This window comes from Bison bison, unplaced genomic scaffold, assembly GCF_000754665.1.
Source record: "Bison bison bison isolate TAMUID 2011002044 unplaced genomic scaffold, Bison_UMD1.0 scf7180017864249, whole genome shotgun sequence".
In the NCBI taxonomy this organism is placed as follows: Eukaryota; Metazoa; Chordata; class Mammalia; order Artiodactyla; family Bovidae; genus Bison; species Bison bison.
The window spans coordinates 1,220,003-1,233,610 of NW_011494821.1; the positions used below are offsets into that span (position 1 = coordinate 1,220,003).

At 44.4% G+C, this 13,608-nt stretch overlaps 1 long non-coding RNA gene across 1 annotated transcript in view; it reads left to right on the forward strand.

Annotated features, from left to right (window-relative positions):
• The first annotated feature begins 4,963 nt into the window (after nucleotides 1-4,963).
• LOC104993984 overlaps nucleotides 4,964-13,608 on the forward strand; it is a 32,017-nt gene continuing 23,372 nt past the window's right edge. Inside the window, exon 1 of the long non-coding RNA XR_825901.1 lies at nucleotides 4,964-5,146. This is a non-coding gene — a long non-coding RNA (uncharacterized LOC104993984). The remainder of the gene's footprint in view (nucleotides 5,147-13,608) is intronic.

Here is a 13,608-nt window from a genome sequence, read left to right on the forward strand (position 1 = left end):
CAAGAGCCACTCAAAGCGGGGCAGCTGGAGGGGTGGCAGGCAGAGGCATTGCCTGCAGCTTGCCAAGCCCACTCCTCTAGGACCCAGTGTTCCTGTGCCTGCCACTTGGCCATGACACATGTCTTTAGCTGGTTCAGCTTCCAACCTGTTGTAATCCTCTTGTCCTGATCATGTCCTGGGGCTCCAACAATCCTCTTCTTTCTCTAATGGACTCTGGGCTTAGTGAGTGATGCTTGCTCTGTGCACAGAACTCCAGCTGAACACTCTGGACCAGGCTGCCAGCACTCTTAGGCCTGCTTGGCTTTGCTGCTGGAGGATGGTCGTCAGAACACAAAGACCTTCCTGACAATCCCGGTGCTGCTGTCTGACCAGGCTGACCTTGTCATTAGGGCAGGCAGAGACTCATTTGTCACACAAGAATGGGGTGAGTACCCTTTAGGAAGGCAAAGAGCAGTCTCTTTTATCCACAGCTGCTTTGGGCTGCAATACTGCCTGCTCCCTCCCTCCTTCTCTCCCTTCCTTTTTTCCTTCCTCCTGTCACCTCTCCTCTTCCCCATGATGGAATGCCACGAGATGGTAATACGACGATCTGAGGACCCAGGGACTTGATCCTGTGTTAAGACTAAGATTCCCAAGGTCTTCCAAAGACTCATTCACTTACATGTCAGGTGGTGGCTGCTGACCGTTGGCTGGGGGCCTCAGTTTCTCTCCACATGGTCTCTCCCTGTGGGCTGGTTTGAGCTTTCTGACAGCATGATGGCTGACTTCTCCAGAGCAAACTTTCTCAAAACAGCACCAATGGGGTGGAAGCGCTATCCTTCCCATGACCCAGGCTCACACAGCATTACTTGCACTGAACTCTGGTTGGTGGTTGGAGCTGTCCCTAAACCCGATTTGTTTCAGGGGGTGGGAAACATAGATCCTGCCTGTCAGAAGGATGCCTATTGAAGTCACCTTGCATGAGTAACATGGGAGTGAGAGATATTGCAGTGTTATTTAAGAAATACCTCTGCCACACAGGCAAACTAACTGTCTCCCTTTTTTAATATTTATTTAGGAGACTCGGGTTTGATCCCTGGGTCAGGAAGATCCCTGGAGAAGGAAATGACAACCCACTCCAGTATTCTTGACAGGAGAATTCTGTGGACAGAAGAGCCTGGTGGGCTACAGTCCATGGAGTTGCAAAGAGTCGGACATAGCTGAGCAACTAAACACTTTCACTTTCATTTATTCATTTGGCTGAGTTGGGTCTTCGTTGTGGTGCATAAGCCTCAGTAGTTGTAGCTCTTGGGCTTAGTAGCTCTGTGGCATGTGGGATCTTAGTTCCCTGACCAGGGATCGAACCCTTGTCCCCTGGATGGCAAGGCAGATTCTTAACCATTGGACCATGAGGGAAACCCCCAAGTAGTCGAGGTTTTGATACCCAAACCTTGATGTAGATTTCAAATAAACTGGTTGCACCCTGTGGGTGGTTTTCTTTCTTCTAATCTTTTGAGGTCTGAACAGTCTCATATCTACGAGGGTCACACTGTTCGTTTCACCCCGTAGTGTTCAAACCCATGTTTTAAAATCTTACTGCTACAATGCAAGGAAAACCCAACACCAGGGAGGGTAGGTCTGGAGAGTAGGAGAAAGAGATGTCCTCTAAGTCCAAGGACATAAGTGTCCCAGGCTGTCATCCTGTGCCCTTCTGGTCTGGGCAGCGGCCTTTGGCCTGACTGTTTCTATCCATTAGGGTTCTCTAGTGCCCTTCTGGTCCTGGGCAGCGGCCTTTGGCCTGACTGTTTCTATCCATTAGGGTTCTCTAGTGCCCTTCTGGTCCTGGGCAGCGGCCTTTGGCCTGACTGTTTCTATCCATTAGGGTTCTCTAGTGACACTGAACCAGTAGCATACATGCACACATACATACAATGTACACGCATGCTAAGTTGTGTGTCCAACTCTTTGTGACTCCATGGACTACAGCCCGCTAGGCTCCTCTGTCCATGGGATTCTCCAGGCAGGAATACTGGAGTGGGTTGCCGTGCCCTCCTCCAGGGGATCTTCCCCACCCAGGGATCGAACGCAAGTCTCCTGCATTGCAGGTAGATTCTTCACCATCTGAGCCACCAGGGAAACCCATATTCAGTATGTATATTTTACACACACACACACACACACTCTCAGTGGTACATGTATACAGTATACACACGCACTTGCACACACTTCCAATATTCTTATAAGGGATTGGCTCATGTGATTGAGGGTGGAGGTTGACAAGTCCCACAGTCTGCAAAGTGAGTCAGCAAGCTGGGAACTCCAGAGAGCCTCCTAGTTTCAGTCTGGATCTGAGAGTTCGAGATCTGGAAAGAGCCAGTGTTTCAGTTGGAGTCTGAAGGCAGGAAAAATCCTGTCTGCAGTCAGTCAGCCAGGAGGAATTCTCTCTTTTTCGGGGGAGGGTCAGCCTTCTGCTTTATTCAGGCCCAACTGACTGGATGAGACCCACCCACCATGGGGAGGACAACATGCTTGACTCAGTCTGCTGACTAAAATGTTCATCTCATCCCAAGACGCCCCCACGGAGACATGCAGAAGAATGTTTGACCAAATATCTAGGCACCCCTGGCCCAGCCAAGTTGCTCCATTACATTTACCATCACACTGTTGTGTGGGAGAGAGTCCTTAGAGAGCAGAAACACGTTGGCCAACAGGAAAGAGAAGCTTCTCCATCTGCTGAAAATCCTGCCTCAAGAAATGTCAGGCCAATTAGTGTTCTGAAATCCAGTGAACCAGACCAGGCCTCCTCCCTCTGAGTGAGTAAGCTTACCTCCTTCTTGCATTTCATTTGGATCCAGCCCTGCAGGGGATTTCCCTGGTAGCTCTGCCAAGAATCTGCCTGCAATGTGGGAGATCTGGGTTCGACCCCTGAGTGGGGAAGATCTCCTGGAGAAGGGCATGGCACCCCACTCCAGTATTCTTGCCTGGAGAATTCCATGGACAGAGGAGTCTGGCGGGTTACCATCCATTGGTTCATAAAGAGTCGGACACGACTGAGTGCCTAACACACTATTCTGACATCATTCTTGCAGTGAGTGAGGGATCACGGAGCAGTACTTCAGGCCTTCTGAAAGCCCACCTCCATTCATTCACTGGGCACTGAATTGAGGCACATGCTGGCCAGTGGGGAACCATGAGAAGGATCTGACCAGTCCCTGCCTTGCAGGAGCCCACCATCTAAGGAGGAAGAGAGGTGTGGCTGGCAAGCAAGAGAGGCTCCCATCCAGACAGTCCTCCAAATGGCCACCAAGGGATCTCATGGCACTATACTCCTCCAGAACAGCATTGGCTGCCTACTGTTCATGCCATTCCTTGGCATGGCATCATAAGCCCCTCACTTGACCCTCAGCCTCTTGTCTAACCACCCACAGTGTCCCTCCACCTTCCTGTGCTCCCCCCACTCCACTCTGCCTCTTAGGTCCTAGGGGCTCACATGTTCCTTCAGCCAGAATGTTCTTTCTGCTCTCCTGCCTGCCAGGTCCTCTCATTTCCCTGAACCACGTCCGGCACTGCCTCCTCCACAAAACCCTCCTGTCATAGCAACACGATGGCCCCTTTTCCTTCCCTCTCACATCATATGGCTTGTATCTTTATTCAGCATTGTTGATGACATGTTTGTTGATGGCAACAGCCACTGTTCACAGAGAAGGGCATGTGGATGGCGCTGTGCCAAGCGCTTTATGGGTGTTATCTCCACGTAATCCTTTCATGAACCCTGGATGCAGGTGTTCGAATCTCTTTTACCCAGAGGAGGAAATAGAAGCTCAGAAACAATTCAGCAGTCCCAAGATCACATAGCTGGTCAGTGGCAAAGTTGGAATTTGAATGGAGGTTGCTCTTCGCCTAAGATCTGCTGCCTGCCTCCTTAGCATCAGTGAGAAGTGCTTGAATGTCGGTTTCCAGGGCTAAGGTTGGAGAGGATGGAGGAGAGTTGGGGACTCTGGGGGTCTGTGTGAGTGTAGCTGTTTTTCGGAAGGTGGTGGAATGGTAGCCCTGTGGGCTGTGTCCCCTGGAGAGGGCTGGTGCTTCTGAGAAGGCTGCTCAGCTGAGCAGTCAAAAGCACCTGCCCCAGCTAGTGAAAGAAACCAGCCCCCCTTGCATTTGGTGTGAAATTGGCTCACGGGCACAACTCCGCCTCCCACCTCAGACTCAGACAGGAAGGCTGTCAGCCTTGTCTTGTCATGTCTGAATGACTGAACGACTGCAGTGACACATGTGTGGGAGGTGCTCAAGCAGGGGATCCCTTAATAGATCCGGCGCCTCTCAGCCCTGAGGCTTGATATCCACTGGTTGGGGGCTGGGAGGGCAGCGTCAATGTACAAGGACCCGTCAGCCTCTGCGGGGACCAGGGTGAGGAGAGTGAGACACTCCCAGAATTTAAGAGGACATCAAACAACAACAACAAAAAAACACCTCAGAAACCAAGATAATGATATTTCCATACAATATTTGGAAACCAAAATTAATGCAAAATATCTGTGATTGAAAGTCTTTTTCCTGACTTTTGAGGGGCAGAGTTGTATGATCTGGGCTTCCCTGGTGGCTCAGCAGTAAAGAATCTGCCTGCAAAGCAGGAGACCTGGGTTCGGACCCTCGGTTGGGAAGATCTCCTGGAGGAAGGCATGGCAACCCACTTTAGGATTCGTGCCTGGAGAATCCCATGGACAGAGGAATCTGGTGGGCTACAGTCCATTGTGTCTCAAAGAGTCGAACACAACTGAAGTGACTTAGCACACATGCACGCACACTCGTTGTGTGATCTAATGAAAAGGGGAGCTGGCTTCCCACGGCTCTGAGTTTCCAGGGATCTAAAAGTCCTCTGTTTCTCTCTGATCCAGAGGAACCGAGTTGTGTTCACTCATTCCTGTACTCACCCCATGAGCATCTCTGTAGTATTTTGCTATGCAGATAAGCATATCATTTGCAAATAATGATAAATTTGTTTATAGCTTCCTTTCTAGTTCTCTCTACACCTCTCTAGAATTAGCTAGACTTCCAGTACAATTTTGAATAGTGCTGCCAATGAAAGTGAAAGTCTCACTTGTGTCTGACTCTTTGCGACCCCATGGACTGCAGCCCACCAGGCTCCTCTGTCCATGGGATTCTCCAGGTAAGAATATTGGAGTGAATTGCCATTCCCTTCTACAGGGGATCTTCCCAACCCAGGGATGGAACCTGGGTCTCCCACACTGCAAGCAGATTCTTTACCATCTGAACCATGAATCACTCTGATCTTTTTCCTGATTTCGTTGGGAAGGAGTGTAAAGTTTCATCATGAATTATGTTTGCTGAAAGCTTTTGATATGTTTTTTATTAGGTTGTGGAAATTATATTCTATTTGAATTTTGCTAAGAGTTTTTAAAATCACAAATGGACGCTAAATGTTATTGAATGCTTTTGTGATTCTTTTGGTATGATTGTACAATATTTTCTTCTACATCTGCTAATATGTTGAATAATGCCAACAAATTTCCTAATATTGAGTTTCTTTTTCTTTCTGGGATAGCAGGAAGTTATATTTTATATTCTGCTGGAATGGATTTGTCTCTGTTTTATTTAGGATTTCTAAAAATTCATATTAATAACTAAGTTTGAAGGGTGATTTTTTTGGGTCTATCTTTGGTAGTAAGATCACACCAGCCTTATGAACTGAGAAGATAGTCCCCCATCTCCCAGTTCTCTGAAATGTTTTGTGTAAAATAGGAATTACCTATCTCTTGAAGGTTTTCCAAAACTTGCTCTGTAACTGGGCTTGGTATCTTTGGGAAGATGGAGAAGTTTTTGACTAATCTATTACATATATGTATATAATATTTTAGAGACTTTTTGTTTTATTCAATTTTTAAAGTTTTTCTTGTCAATTTTCTTAATTTCTGCTTTTTATAGAAAATTGTCCATGTCATCATTGTCATGAAGTTGGTCATTTTTTTTTTATGATTTCAAATCTTTATTGTATCTTTTTTCCCCTTGTTTGAAATCTATTTTGTTAATATTTTAGTTTTAAGTTTTGGTTTAATCATCTCTAATACTTTCTCTGGGCCTTTCCAGGTGGCTCAGTGATAAAGAATCCACCTGCCAAGCAGGAGATGTGGGTTTGATCCCTGAGTTGGGAAGATCCCCTGGAAAGGAAATGACAATCCACTCCAGTATTCTTGCCTGGGAAATCCCATGGGTAGAGAAGTCTGGCAGGCTACAGTCCATTGGGTCACACAAAGAATTGGACACGATTTAGTGACTAAACAACACCAACAATACTTTATTTCACTAATTTTTCCCTTCATCTTTACTACTTCCTTTATTTTACTTCCTGGCTTCCTGAGTTAGACAAGGAACTTATTTACTTAGTAAAATTTTAATTTTTAAATTTGAATAAAAACTTTTTTTTTTGGCTACTCCATGTGGCTTGGGGGATCTTAGGTCACTGACCAAGGGTGGAACCTGGGCCCCCTGCAGTGGAAGTGCAGAGTCCTAACCACTGGGCTGCTAGGGAATTAATTTACTTTTAATCTTTCTTGGTATTTAATAAATACACTGAAAGCTAAATTTTTCCTCTAGATATGATTTTAATCATGTCCCACAAATTTAACATGAAGTATAGTCACTGTCATTTGCTTTTAAATATTTCATAAATTTCTATTGTCAATTTCTTTTTAATCCATTTTGTTCAGGAGTGTGTTTTTTCTCTTCTAAATGCATTTTAAAACTGCTTTCACTGTTGAATTCAAATATAATTGCACTGATTGAAGAACAGTCTGTGTGACATGGGTTCTTTCCAATTTGTCAATACTGTCTTTGTGACCTAGTGCATAGTCAATTTTTATAATGTGCTTGGTGTGCTTGAAAAGAATGAATATTCCATGCTTACTGGGAGCAGGTTTCTAGATTTATCTATTAGATCAATATTTTAATTATGTGGTTCAAATAATCAATATCCTTACTGTGTGACCTATTTTTTTCTGGGGAGGTACACTCAACTCTTCTGTGATTGAATATTTGTCATCGATACTGTCTAGTAACTCTTCCAGGTTTTACTTTATGTATTTTGAGACAAGATACTTAGATGCATAGAAGTTCATGATTATTCTATTTCTTTGGTGGAATGTGTTCTTTTTAAAATCATTATGCATTATGTATTGTCTGTCTTCATTTTTCTATTTTGCCTCAAATTGTCTCATTTTAGTATTGATGTATTAGCTTTCTTTTACTTTTTCCTTGGTATTTTTGTTGTTGTTGTTGTTGCTTTATTTTAGATTTTCCCTGTCACTTGTAAAAAATGTGTAATTGGATTAAAAAATTCTTAATCTGATAGTCATTTTTTTAACAGATGAGTTGGAGCTACTAACTTTATTTTATGGTGATTACTAGTATACTATGTATATCATCTTATTTCATATTTTTTTTTACTTATATGTTTCTACTTTTCTATTTATTCCTTTGACTGTGCCAGGTCACTCATTTATTTATTTACTTGTCTGTCTGTTTATTTATTTGGTCATGCCAGGTCTTAGCTGTGGCATGTGGGATCTTTAGTTGTGGTATGTAGGATCTAGTGCCCTGACCAGGGATCAAACCCAGGTTCTCTGCATTGAGAGCACAGAGTCTTAGCCACTGGACCATCAGGGAAGTTCCTATTTTTCTACTTTTCGGCTGTCATTAGACTGCTCAGAGGTTAAAGTATCTGCCTGCAATGCGCGAGACCTGGGTTCGATCCCTGGGTCGGGAAGATCCCCTGGAGAAGGAAATGTCAGCCCACTCTAGTATTCTTGTCTGGAGAATCCCATGGACGGAGGAGCCTGGTGGGCTACAGTCCACGGGGTTGCAAAGAGTAGGACACCACTGAGCGACTTCACTTAACTTGATAGTTTTCTTTTTCCATTTCTCCCTACTCCTGCTAGCCTGGAAACTGTAAATTGTATTACTATTCTTTTAGCAATGACCTTTATATTTCTAGAGTTTTTCTTGCTATTAATTTTTCTGATATAGTCAAAGTTATTCATTATTTCTACTTTTCTTCAGATAAGACCTTAGCATGCTTTACCCACAGAACCTCTAAATCTGTTGATGATCCAGGGGATCTTCCTGACCCAGAGATTGAACCTGGGTCTTCTGAACTGCAAGAGGATTCTTTACTATCTGAGCCACCAGGGAAGCCCATAGATGTTAATATATAGTAATTATATTATACTTGAATAGCATTATTTAGCAATTAATTAAACGTCTGAGCATATTGTACCACTTTCACCTTTGTTTCTTGCATGACACTTTTCCCCTTTGATTTCTGTTTTCTTCTTGCTAAAGTACTGTTTTTATCACTTCTTTGAGTTAGTTTCCTTGTGCAGTAAACATTTAGTCTTTTATGTTTGAAAATGTCTTGATTTAACTTTTACTCTTTTATTAAAACCATTTTTTTTTACAGTATTGACTTATTTATTCATTCACTACTCTCCTTTCTCTTTTCCCTTGGCCATGGGCATGTGGGATGTTGGTTCTCTGACTAGGGATTGAGCCCAAGCCCACTGCATTGAAAATGCTGAGTCTTATCCACTGGACAACCAGGGAAGTCCCCCACTTTCAGTCTTGAATGATAGTTTAGCTTGGGATATAATTCTAGACTGCCTCTTATTTTTGCTCAGACCTTTGAAAATTTAGCTCCATCTCCTTCTGTCCTCTAGTGTGGTGATGAGAAACCTAAAGTCTTTGTTTTATTTTTACATCTGATAATTTTTTTAGGACAACTTTTTCTTTATCCGCAATGTTCTTTAGTTTCACTAGGTATATAATTAAATGTAGCCTAAACAACTTTATTCTATTTAGCCCTCAGTATACATGTTCCATTTGAGGACCCACATTTGTCTTCAATTCTGGAAAATCCTTACCCCTTATCACTTTGAAAATTGCTTCCTTACAATGCCTTCTATTCTTTTATTTTGGAACTCTCATTAGACACATGTTTGAGCCAGTTTTTAATAGTTCTTTAATATTTTTATTTCTTTAATTCTCTGAGTTGTGGTCTGAGTTATTATAATAGCACCATCATTCAATGTATTCATTCTCTCTTTAACTTTATCCCCTAACATTGATCACTTCTACTGAAAAAAAGTTAAATGCCTATTTTGTGTACAGCATTTCTAACAGGTTCTTCTTTTAAATACCTCTGACATTGCTTCATTTCTGCTTGTTTTTGTTTCACAATTTCTTAATGTTGTGATTCATGTTATTTCTTCTTTTATCTGTCACAGGTCCAAATAATCAGAATAATGATTTTCTTATGGCTCTATTATTCTACTTTGCTCTGGGGTGAATTAGCCTCCTGCATATTGGCTTTACTGGCTTTCTTTCTTAGTGTTAGACTTCTCCACGTCTTTTGGAACTTAGCTTTTAAGAAATATCTTGAATGGGGTTCCCCTCCACCCGCCTCAGTGCCATATCCCTCTTTTGTAGTCATCTCCAACCCCTTCACTGAGGCCTCCATCCAAGGGTCTGCTCTCATTTGGGTGGTTGAGGCTCCTACTCTTTGTGGAGATAGAAGGGTTTGCAGATCCATGAGCCTGGATGGCTTGACTGGGTCCTGGCTGGAAGGTTGCTCCTTCCTACTCCCATCTTTCTAATCACAGACTTCATGCAAATCCTAACATAAACTAGAGTACATTGCAGTTTGTTTTCCAATTCTGTTCTGTGGTAGGAAAACCCCATGCCAGGCCAGTGAGCTTGGATCAGAATCCATACCTCCTGCATTTTTAATCCCTTGTACCCAACAAGATAGAGTTCCCAGCCACCTCTGTCTACCTCTTGGCCCCAACCCCATCAGATCTGCAACTTTTCCAGCCTTTTCTCTTTGTTCTTGTCTACTGTATCTAGTCCAGAGGGATATCTATCTTGCTTTTGAAAGTGGCTATGACTTTTCAGTTCTCACTATTCATAGTTTATCTATGAGTGCCATGTGTTGGGATCAAAGGAAGAGCTCACAGTATGAACTTCGAGTGCCATCCTGACCGGCAGACTCTTTTAGTCTCGGAACCACTTTTTAGCTTCTTTTTTTCCAAACAAAATATTATTACTTGCAACCTAAAACATTCTAACTGATAGAAGCACCCTTCTCATAAGATTGTTTTGAAGATTACATGACATTTTTCCAATACAAACTCTCTGAGCAATGTCCAATATAGAGAAAAGCTTGATAAAAAGCAGCTATTACATTTAAAAAAATATTAATTTATTTACTTGGCTATGCCGGGTCTTAGTTGCCATGATCTTCATTACAGCATGTGGGTTCTTTAGCTGCTGCACATGAACTCTTAGTGGTGGCAGGTGGGATCTAGTTCTCTAACTAGGGATTGAACCTGGGCTCTCTGCATTGGGAGCCCAGAGTCTTAGTCCCTGGACCACCAGGGAAGTTTCCAAAGAAGCTATTACTTTTATGGTTTAATTGTCTGCCTTTCCCCACATGCTTCTGCTCACTCAGGGTTCGGCCCAATGAAACCTGTGTAAGGAGTATTTTATTGGGTTGTGTCTGCCCTCGATCATATGGATAGTCTTCTGTCAAACACACCGGTTTTCTTTCTCTCTCTTCTACTCTCTTTAATAAGATCTTTCATGTTTCCTCTTTTAGAAATAAAATTTCCTCCAACTTTTAAACGATAGCGTGGAAAAATCACTTGACTGAGTCCCAAGTCATTAAGTCCCACTCATGACAGGACAGGACCTTGGGGAAATCTCTCATCTCTAAGCCCCGGTTCCCTTACAGCCAAATGGGGTGATGACTGTTCAGTGCAAGATTTCCCTGAGATAATGGAGGTGAAGCTCTTGGCAAACTTTGAAATCTGTGCAAATTTGAGGAAAAATAATTGTGTTCACCTTTATTAAATATTACATCATATTGTTTAACTTTCACAACAATGCTCTCTAGAAGAACTCTTTTTATTCTTATTTTCACAAGAGGCTTAGAAAAGAATAGTGACTTGATAAGGAAACTATATAGTAATATATATACAAATACATTATAAATTATATATATACATACATTATAAATCTTGGGCTTCCTGGTAAAGAATCCACTTGCAATGCTGGAGACCTGGGTTTGATCCCTGGGTTGGGAAGACTCCCTGGAGAAGGACATGGCAAGCCACTCCAGTGTTCTTGCCTGGAGAATCCCCATGGAGAGAGGAGCCTGGTGGGCTGCAGTCCATGGTGTCTCAAAGAGTTGGACACGAAAGAGTGACTAAGCATAACACACACAGATAGGTTGCAAATTATATAGTAATAGATGTATATATATGGGCTTCCCTGGTGGCTCAGTGGTAAAGAATCTGCCTGCTAATGCAGGAGACCTGGGTTCTATCCCTGGGTTGGGAAGATCCCCTGGAGAAGGAAATGGCTACACACTCCAGTATTCTTACCTGGGAAATCCCATGGACAGAGGAGCCTGATGGGCTGCAGTCCCCTGGGTTGCAAAAAGGGTTGGACATGGCTTAGCAACTAAACAACAACAAACTGTAAAATGTAGTGTCTGAAAAAGACTTTAGGGTAGTTCTTCTCCCAAATCATCACAGACCCTGGAGAGAGCGTGTGAGGGATTTTGAGTGGGATGTCTGTCTGCTTGGATCCAGGGTCTGAGGACTGGTGGCTTTGGAGAGGGAGCTGGCTCCCCAAGTGCTGGGGGCTGACAGCCCATGGGGGATTGAGGTGGTTGCCGTCTGCCATCTCTGAATTCTGCCCGCAAACACTCCTCCTGCTTCTCCCGGGATTGCTATGGAAACCTGGACAAAGCCTTTCTCTCCGTGCTCAGCTTTACTGGGTGTTTTCCCTCCTGGCCTCAAAGCTTACAAATCATTCCTTCCTGCGTGCAGATCAGGTGATTCTCCTGGGCCCTGTCTGAGCAGGGTGACTGACAAGTCAATTTGGTCAGACAGTTGCTTGTGCTGTTTTCCTATTGAAACAAGCTCCTTATTTGGGTTCCTGGTGAACTAGGTTTGAGCTGGGACTGGGACCAGGAAGGCTGGGGAGGGGAACCCCAGAGGGCCTTCTTTTTTCCAGGAGACACTGAGAGAAAGGTGGGAATTAAACCCACAGGTCTGAAACAGAGAGCTGGAGGTATGCTGAGATGGGGCCGGTGACATCATTCCCATTTTACAGATGAGTCCTGGGCATCAGGGAGCTGAGCTGCTTTACCCAAAACCACAAGACGAGTGGCAGAACCAGGACTCCACTTGAAGGCTTGCTGTTGAGCATGCCACTCTTTCTGCTGCTTAAGTCAAGGGAGAAATGAAACTGGCCTTTGTCCGATTTGGGTATTTCCCTCCTTGTGACGGGGAAGGAAAAGGCTAATGTTGCACATCTGAGGCTGATGTTACCTATAGAACCAAGTGGGAATCTCTTCTCACGAGAACTCATGACAAATCTGCAAATGACTTGACCCAGGACTCTGGGCTGTCCCCAGATGCAACCTGGGCTTCCCAGGTGGCTTAGTTGTAAAGAATCTGCCAACCAATGCAGGAAACAGAGGGGACGCAGGTTCGAACCCTGGGTCGGGAACATCCCCTGGAGTAGGAAATGGCAACTCACTCCAGTATTCTTGTTTGGAGCATCCCATAAACAGAGCCGGACCACAGTCCATCGGGTCACAAAGAGTTGGATACCACTGAGCACAAATGCTCGAATGCACAAATGAACAAATGCAGCCTCCCTAGAAGCCCCTTCCACAACTTCAACTTGCCCATCCAGCTGATGGTGAGCTCAGTTCTCAAAAGGTGCAGCTGAGGCAGAGAGAAGAGAGCATGTGATTTCTATCTCACTTCTGGCACTTCCTGGCAGTGTGACCTTGTGCAAGTCACCAAGCCTCTCTGAGCTTCAGCTGCCCTGCTTGTGCAATGCAGAGGACCATTAATGCTCTGCCTGCTTATCTGGGTAGTTACGAGGACAAAAGAGGATCAGAAAAGAGAATGCATTTTGTAAGCCCGTAGGGCTATCCAGGTGTCTATACAGGAGCGATGAAACTCTGAAGTTCCCAGAGTCCCAGACCCAGAGACAAGGCTGCTGTTTCAAGGCCAGGTTCTTGGGGTTGGAGAGCATAGCCTCAGGGTTTGCAGCCATTCAATGGCTGTATTGGTGCTTCTTCCTTTAAGAAGGTCCATGGGGCCAGTCAGGAATTAGGGATGTGTGTTTGGTGATATCTCAGCCATCAGATCTGCCATCTGCTGATCAGCAGGAGAGACTGGTTGCTGTGACACAGAGGAGCCAGCAGAATGTGGTCACCAAAGGAGGGGGTGGTGATGTACACTGGGGCTGGAACTAAAAGACAGCTTGACTTCTCTGGCTGCGGCCAAGCTCATGTGCTTTTAGTCAAGTAGGGCCACAGGTCGGTTCAGTTCAGTCGCTCAGTCGTGTCCGACTCTTTGCGACCCCATGAATCGCAGCACGCCAGGCCTCCCTGTCTATCACCAACTCCCGGAGTTCACTCAAACTCACGTCCATCGAGTCAGTGATACCATCCAGCCATTTCATCCTCTGTCGTCCCCTTCTCCTCCTGCCCCCAATCCCTCCCAGCATCAGAGTCTTTTCCAATGAGTCAACTCT